This window comes from Urtica dioica, chromosome 2 (genome assembly GCF_054948205.1).
Source record: "Urtica dioica subsp. dioica isolate 48M chromosome 2, U.dioica_male_clone48M_v1_H2, whole genome shotgun sequence".
In the NCBI taxonomy this organism is placed as follows: domain Eukaryota; kingdom Viridiplantae; phylum Streptophyta; class Magnoliopsida; order Rosales; family Urticaceae; genus Urtica; species Urtica dioica.
This window is the reverse complement of record NC_142757.1, coordinates 35,802,346-35,811,411: the sequence shown is the minus strand read 5'-3', so window position 1 is coordinate 35,811,411 and position 9,066 is coordinate 35,802,346.

Genomic DNA, 9,066 nt, shown 5'->3' with positions numbered 1-9,066 from the left:
TTGCCAACTCACCCTACTGTTGCAGGGCCCACGCCCAATACTTCTACATTACTTAATATGGGCCATGAGATTAATGGGTTGGGCTTACGGAAATGGATCTCCGATTTTGGGCCTAGTCATATCCAGCCTGGAGCGAATTTGGGCCCAGTTTCCTTCAGCCAAGCTGAGGCCAACTTAGAGGCTGAGGGGATTGTTGCGACGAGACCTATTTTTACTGATGAGGGTGGGACGGGCTCCGATCCCAAGCTGTCGGCGGAGGGGAAGAGCGAGAGAGGAACGGGGAAGAGAAAGTCAAGCGAACGCCTCAGGTTTGGCAATGTCATGAGAATGGCACGACTCTTCGAAGCCGGAGGCGAAGGGAAGAGAGGCTCAGAGGACGCGACACGCTACCCCACGGTTACCCAGGTGAACAGGCGGGAGATGGTAGCTGAAACAGGGACCGGGTCCGATGGTGAGCGTGGACCAGGGAGAGTGTTGAGACCCACGCTCGACACACAGGTAAGCCCATCTATCACCCCTCATTCTTATGTTCTTCAGTTTGATACAAGACATAGAGACTTACTTTCTGCCACACATGACCTAGGGAGGAGAGATTTATTTTCTGTCACTCGTTCTTTGGAAGTTTCTAGTCCGTTAGATTCGACCTTAGTTGTTACTGATGAGAGAGCGGCGCCCCTCAAGAGTGACGGCCGCCGAACGCGATGATAGGCGTTATTTGGAACGTCCAGGGGTTAGGCAACCCCGGGACGAGGTCAGCCCTCCTTACCCACGTTCGTGATCATAGTCCCGATTTTATCTTTCTATCGGAGACTAGACTACGGCGCGAGGGGGCTGAACGGGTGAGAGTGTTGCTGGGTTTTGATGGTTGTATGACGGTGGACTGTCTTGGTAGGAGTGGAGGCTTGATGTTACTTTGGAAAGAGCCTGTGAGATTCCTACTCGAGACATTTTCGAGATATCACATCGAGGGAGATCTGGTTAACAAGTTAGGCGAGAGTTGGAGATTTGCGGGGATCTACGGAGATCCAGCGAGCGCCCAGAGGAGACATACCTGGGAGCTTCTTCGTCGCCTCCGGAGCTCTTTCACGGGTCCTTGGTTAGTCGGGGGCGACATGAACGAAGTCGCCTCCAACTCAGAGATTAGAAGAGGTAGAGACAGAGGTCCCGGCCAGTTATCTGCTTTCAGAGAGATGATTTCGGATTGCGACATCCATGACTTAGGTTTCGAGGGAGACCCTTTCACCTGTCGCAGAGGGAGTTTAGAGGAGCGCTTGGATAGATGCCTTGCGAGTCACGAGTGGAGCGATCTCTTCCCTGCGGCCACAGTTCGACACTTGAGGTTCTGGAGTTCGGACCATAGACCCCTTCTTCTGCTTACAGCGGGTTTCAGAGATCGCCGGCGGAGCAGGAGGCCGAGGCGTTTCTTCTTTGAGGAGTCTTGGATTGGTGAGCCTGAGTGTGACGAGCGGATCCGTAGAGCTTGGGAGACGGGCCAGAATGGTGATCAGAGTCCGAGCTTAGCTGAGGCGATCTGTCAGTGCAGACTCTCCCGCTGGGGCGGGGAGAGGAACAGAGAGATCAGAGACAGGATTGAGAAGCAGAAGAAGATCGTTGAGCTTGCGGGACTATCGGGCCTGGATTTCTGCATGGAGTCCTTCAGACGGGAGGAGAGACAGCTTGACGCCTTAGTTCAGAAGGAGGAGCAATACTGGAGACAGAGGAGCAGAGTGTCCTGGATGCGGTGCGGAGATAAGAACACGAAGCTTTTTCACCGCAAGGCTTCTGCTAGGAGGAAGAGAAATGCTATCCGAGGACTAGAGGACGATCACGGGGATTAGCACAGTGGAGACTCTGAGATAGAGAAGATCGTAGCTGGTTACTTTGGTGACATTTTCTCTTCAGCGAGGCCTTCTTCGCAGAGAATCGAGTTAGTTTCTGCGGGCGTACAGCCTAGGATCTCAGAGGCTTTGAACGCCGAGTTAGAGCGCCCTTTTGAGCCAGGGGAGGTGAAAAAGGCGCTTTTCTCGATGGATGCGATCAAGGCCCCGGGAAGTGACGGCTTTCCCGTTATTTTTTACCAGAGATATTGGGACGTCGTAGGCGAATCGGTCTTGAAGACCTGCCTTGGGATCCTTAACGACGGGGACGAGGTGGCCACCATTAATGATACTGTGGTCACCCTTATCCCCAAAACCGAGGACCCGAGACGAGTCAGCGATTTCAGACCGATTAGCCTGTGCAATGTGATCTATAAGATAGTGGCCAAGTGCTTGGTCAACCGTATTAAGATCACTCTGCACGACGCTATTTTCGAGTCCCAGAGCGCCTTCGTTGGTGGTAGACTGATCTTCGATAATGTCATGGTTGGTTTCGAGGCTCTCCATACGATAAAGCGGAAACGCTTCGGTAATGGAAAGTGTGCGTCTCTCAAGCTTGACATGGCAAAGGCTTTCGACAGGGTTGAGTGGGCCTTCCTGGAGTCGATGATGCTGAGACTTGGATACAGCACGCGGTGGGTGCACCTTATCATGAGATGCGTCACCTCAGTCAGATTTGCCTTCAACATCAACGGCTCCATCCGAGGCAGTGTGACTCCTTTCAGAGGCCTCCGCCAGGGGGACCCTCTCTCTCCTTTCCTTTTCCTCTTCTGCTCTGAGGGCCTCTCGAGCCTCTTTCGAGCGAGTGAGGAATCTTGAGCGATTTCAGGAGTCCGGTTCCGGGATCTTCATGTGTCCCACCTTCTCTTTGCGGACGATAGCTTGGTTTTTTGCCGAGCGACACCTGACGAGTGTGAGAGGGTTACTGACATTTTACGGACTTATTCTGAGGCCTCGGGCCAGATGGTGAACTTTCAAAAGTCCGATGTTTGTTTCGGTACGGAGGTCAGCGATGAGGAGGGTGAGGTTCTGGCTCAGATCCTAGGTGTCAGGAAGACGGACTGCCATAAGCGATACCTGGGTCTTCCCGCGTTCACTGGTCGGAGGAAGGCGGAGCTTTTTGGATTTGTGAGAGACCGCGTTTGGGCTAAGATTAAGGGTTGGAATGGCATCTCCCTCTCGCAAGCTGGCAGAGAGGTCCTCATTAAATCCGTCCTTCAGTCGATCCCCAGTTACGTGGCCTCGTGCCACAAGATCCCGCTGCGTTTGATTAGAGACATCCACTCGGCGATAGCCAGATTCTGGTGGGGGGGTGGAACGGCGACGAAGAAGATCCACTGGTGCAAGTGGGAGGACCTCACGCGACACAAGTCAGAGGGCGGGATGGGCTTCAGAGATCTGGAGAAGTCCAACCAGGCCCTTTTGGCTAAGAGTGTCTGGAGGCTTCTCAGGAGACCGGATAGTCTGGTTGGACGAGTCTATAGACAGAGCTACTTCCCCGACGGTGATATTATGACGGCTCTCCCTAGCTCGTGTAGCTCCTCCATATGGCGCAGTCTTCTTTGGGGTCGTGAGATCATTCAGTCCGGTTCGAGATGGCGGATTGGGGACGGGGAGTCTGTGTTGGTCATGGGTGACAGTTGGGTTCCGAGGGATAGACCGGCCACCTGGATTGACCCCCCTTGGATTCCCCCCGATATGCGGGTCGCTGAGCTTATGAGACCCGACAGTAGCTGGGATGTTGATCTTATCACAGCGATGTTCGGTGATGAGGACGCTGCAGCGATCCTGAGCATTCCGTGTGGGGGTGAGGGCTCACCTGACGTGCGACGCTGGCATTACACTGAGAACGGAGAGTACTCCGTCAAGAGTGGCTTCCGTGTCGCGATGGAGAGAGCCAGTACTCCGGCCGCCAGCTCTTCAGACCCAACGGTGATGGAGAAGTGATGGACGAAGTTCTGGCAGCTGAGAGTCCCTCCTAAGGTGAAACTCTTCTGTTGGCGAGTCTGTTTAGGCCAGATCCCGGCCAGAGCAGTCTTAGCTAAGAAGAGGATCACCTCTGACGACAGCTGCCCTGTCTGTCAGGAGGCGAGAGAGACTGTTTTCCACACTTTTTGGGGTTGCAGGTGGAGCAGGAGAGTCTGGAAAGAGGTGGGCTTCGGCCACATTCTTCCGCCTTTCAGAGACGGCGATGCTTTCGACGCTATCCTCAGAGCGACGGAGACCCTTGAGGTTCGTTTCCATGAGCTTTTCATTACCATTATTTGGGAACTTTGGAACCACAGGAACAATGTCTTGGCCGGGAGATCAGCTTGGAGCCAGCCACAGCTAGTCCAGTGGACGGTGAGCTTCCTCGAGGAGTACAGAGCGGCTACGGTTGGGGAGACTCCGACGAGCACGAGGGTGACTACGACCCCCAGATGGACCCCCCTAGTGACGGGACCCTCTCGATTAACGTCGACGCGGCACTCGCTCGCGACCGTGGAGGCTTCGGTGTCGGTTGTATTGCCCGAAACCACACCGGAGAGGTGATCGCCTCGCAGACGCTTTTCCTGGCTAGGGGGTTCTCCCCCCAGCTTGCGGAAGCGTATGCTGTCCTCCAGGGCATAGAGCTAGTTCGCAGCGTCGGTGGCAGGAGAGAGGAGATCCAGTCTGACTACTTGGGGGTGGTGAGAATGATCGATGAGGGCGTGACGCCTGCGACAGAGCTTGGGACGATCCTGCACCGCATCTTCAGAGAGGTGAGGGAGCTTGAGGTTTTTCGCATTTTGCATATTTCTCGTCTTTCTAACGTTGCTGCGCATAATCTAGCGCGCTACGCGGTTAACCATCACTCGTCCTCGACCTGGCTGGGTTTAGTCCCGCCTTGTTCGGAAGAGGCCATTAGGGCCGATGATCGCGAGTTGAGGTCCCGCGCGGCCTCCTAGGGCCCTATTTGTTTGAGTCTATTTCTGTTTTCTTTACCGTTTGGTTCTGTTTCACTCTTATCTTTGTAACCACGGTATTCCTCCGCCATACGTGAGGACTTTTATGTTATTCCGTGGCACCGACCACGTTTCCTAAAAAAAAAAAAAGTAACAAATTTAGATTATCACTAATGTTATCAAATAATCAATACCCTTTTGTGAAGTAAAGATATTGTCTAATGTTATCAACATCAGCCTATATGCTTTCGTCAAAGACAAAGCTACCATAACTGAGCTTTATATTGTTGGAATTGATTCTAGGCTTGGTACTGCTAAATATATTAATTCGTATAAAGTGAGTATAGTATATATCTATTCTCTATGCATGTTGGGGTTTTGGAATCGGCCTATTTTAGTAACATACAAGATACATAGATGGATGAAATCAAGAAAGTAAATACCACCTTTAACAAGTATCATTTATATTTATTAATGGGTCTGAAAACGTAATTACGTTCGACCATCAGTAATAAAAAAAAAAAAAAAATCAAGAATACAATCTAGGTCATCCATTTAGCATATAAAACTTTAACTATTATGTACATGCATGTTTAATGCAAAGTCTTACCGTGAGCATTTTTATATAATCTGGAGAAATTATCTCAATTATCACCATTTGATAAAAAATTTCCAATTTTCCACTAAAAGTTTAATTTGGCAAAAAATAATACTAAACCACTTGTACAAATACAATTTTACCATCATCAATTTATGTCAATTGTTGACATAGATGTTAACAATAAATGTCGATTGCCAACAAACAGAAAACTCAAAACTCACAGATGTCAACAATAGTGAGATACTCGTGTTGACATTATGTTGATGGTAAAATTGTATTTGTACACGACTTACTAGTTTGTTTGGCCAAATTAAACTTTTGGTAGAATATTAGAACAAAAAAAAACTTATCAAATAGTGATTGTTGAAACAATTTCTCTATAATCTAACGTCAACCTTCAACTTAGATAGAAGATTCTGTGTACGTATGGATGATATAATATAATAATCCTCAAAGTTTGCAATTTTATTATAATCAAAGCATGTACTTGTCTCTCAAGAATACTTATTGGGTTAATTAACCTAACTTCTCAAATGAAAACACGTTACGAAGAATTATATAAGAAAGCATGAACTGTACTCTTGTTCTTAGAACTAGAAAAGGAAAATTTAAATATAAGCAAAGTTATATTCTGGTTTTTTTTTTTTTTAAAAGGCGAAAAGAGTAAAGTGATAATGTTATGATTTATTATTAGCACATGACATGGGGAAGAATATATGAATAAAAATGTTTCAGCGAGTTTCATATTCCTCGTTCTTATTCGGGCTTTCAGCAAAAAACTGTAATTTCTTTTTTTTTTTTCGTACAGCCATGCCTGCTAAGATTTTGAAAATATTTTTTCATTTTGCTACATGAAATTAGGTTTATCAGCAACAAATAATGTAAAAAAAATAGATTCTTTTATTTATGTTTAATGAGTAGGACAAAAAATACTCTTTAAACTAATATCTATTCTCTTTCACCCTAAATTTTAGAATTTTCGGGGAATTTCATAGTTTTTTTTTTAATTATCATAATAAGTTAATTTATACTTTATTACATCTTTTACATTGTTCCATACCATAGAATACAAGGTTTATATATTTATTATTATTTATTTTTTAAATGTAAGTTTTGTACTTACAGCAAAGCATATCCATGCATGATTTGAGTGATGGAAAGAATAGAACTTTGGTTGTACCCTAATCAAACTACTCTCCCCCAGATCTCGTTGTTAGCGTTTATCTTGTTAAAATTATTGTCCACAGAAGAATTTTGTTGATTACCCAAAGATTGTGTCATATAAGTAGACATTATAATAAATTATCATACTGATTATTTCAAAGAAACGTATAATACATTCATCACAGTTACCAAACTTGACAAGGAACTGTTACATAGGGACATAAATCTCCATCAAAGTAGAAGGTTAAAACTTAATCAGAAATCATAGATACAGTTCGCAAAGTGTAGGTTAATTTTATCATGTTGATGATAAAATTGTATTTGTACAAGTGACTTACTAGTTTGTTTGGCCAAATTAAACTTTTGATGGAAATTTGAAAAAAAAACTTATCAAATAGTGGTAGATGAAACAATTTCTCTATAATCTAACGTCAACCTTCAACTTAGATAGAAGATTCCGTGTACGTATGGATGATATAATATAATAATCCTCAAAGTTTGCAATTTTAATATAACCAAAGCAAGTACTTCTCTCTCAAGGATACTTGTTGGGTAAATTAACCTAACTTCTCAAATGAAAACACGTTACGGAGACTTAAATAAGAAATCACTAACTGTACTCTTGTTCTTAGAACTAGAAAAGGAAAATTTAAATATAAGCAAAGTTATATTCTGGTTTTAAAAAAAAAGGCAAAAAAAGTGAGAAGCTATAATGTTATGATTTATTATTAGCACATGGCATGGGGAAGAATATATGAATAAAAATGTTTCAGCGAGTTTCATATTCCTCGTTCTTATTCGGGTTTTCAGCAAAACACTGTAATTTCTGTTTTTTTTTCGTACAGTCATGCCTGCTAAGATTTTGAAAATATGTTTTTCATTTTGCTACATAAAATTAGGTTTATCAGCAACAAATAATGTAATAATTGGACAATGGAACTCTATCGTTGTAGAAGCGTTTACAACGGATGTGTAAGCGTTGTAGAAGCCAAGCTTCTACAACGGATATCTAAGCGTTGTAGAAGCTTCTACAACGCTGGATTCAACAACGCTTAATAAGCGTTGTAGAATCATTCTACAACGCTTAATAAGCGTTGTAGAATCATTCTACAACTGTTTTTAAGCATTGTAGGATCCCAGTTTTGTAGTAGTGTATTTACGTTTTGGGAATCATAAATATAATTGGTGGGAAAAAAATGGATTTACACATTACCAGAAATTTGGCCTCTAACTACTCCAGACGATCGTAGTCATTTTAATTCGACTACGGTGTACCGACTGTCATCTATTGCGCTGAAGTTCTTATCTCTTTGGATATGACTCCAGTTTTCGGTCGTAGTGTATTAATTTTATAAGACTGTAGTTAAAATAAGTAACTAAATCTTATAAGTGTAGTCTTACTAGTCTCATCTATAAGACTACAGCCTTATTCTGTAGTCCTACAACATTCAATCACGTAGGCTATAGATACTACAGCTTTAGCGTGTAGATTTAATTGATTCAATTAGAAAGACTACACACTAGGACTGTCGTGTATTGCACTAGAGTCTTATCTCTCTGCCTATGACTCCAGTCTTTTTTTTTGAAGACTATGTTGTCGCACGAAAATGAAAAACTATTGAAAACCTCGGGCGGTTCGATCCAAGGCCGGACCAAGTGATCGCACCCGGGCCAAAAGTGTGAACTCGAAAGTCTCGAGCTAGGTTTTTCTCCGATCAACCCGCCTCTCGGGAGAGGTAGGGGGTGAGGAGGAGGAGTGACCGTGCCTTGGGTGTCGGCTGCCTACGTACCCGTGTGTGGGATCAGGTCAGAACGTAGTTCAGGCGTGTAAGACGCAGTGTGAGGCGCAGAGCCTTGGTGGAGAGGCGTGCTCAACGAAGGAGACGAGGCGCGGAGGAGTCCTCGGCGACGTCTCAAAACTTCGGAGATCGCGTATGCGAGAGAGAATGTGTGTTTTCTCTCTTTTGGAGACGTGGAAGACTCTAAGTCAAGAGTTCCTTGTTGTGGCGGAGATTCCGGACGCGTAGGCGATTCCTAGTTGGAAATGCCGGACGCGTAGGCGATTTCTTGTCAGAAATGTTGGACGCATCTAGGGTGCTAGATGCGTAGGTGATTTTCAGTCGAAAACCGTTAGAGCACTCGTGGGCACAAGATTAATCGTTCGATCAAGAGAGGCGGCACTCGGGAGTCCCCGGAAAGCGCTTCAGAATCTCTGAGAACGAGAAATCGAGGAGAATCCGCTTCAGGCCAAGGATGGCATCTAGAGATGCAGAGAGAAGTCTCAAGTTCCTTGAGAATGAATGGGATGGCTTTCCCCTCAATGAGAGAGGTATTTATAGGTGTTTGAGGGCCTTAGGAGGCTTCTTTTTCGTCCATGTGGGAGTAGGGGCGCGCGCACCATCAATTGGAGGCGCACAAGGTGCGGCGCACAACACGCGGCGCGCGTCGCGCGGCGCAGGAGGTGCGGCGCGCAGGTCACCGGGCGCGGAGCAGGATGCGC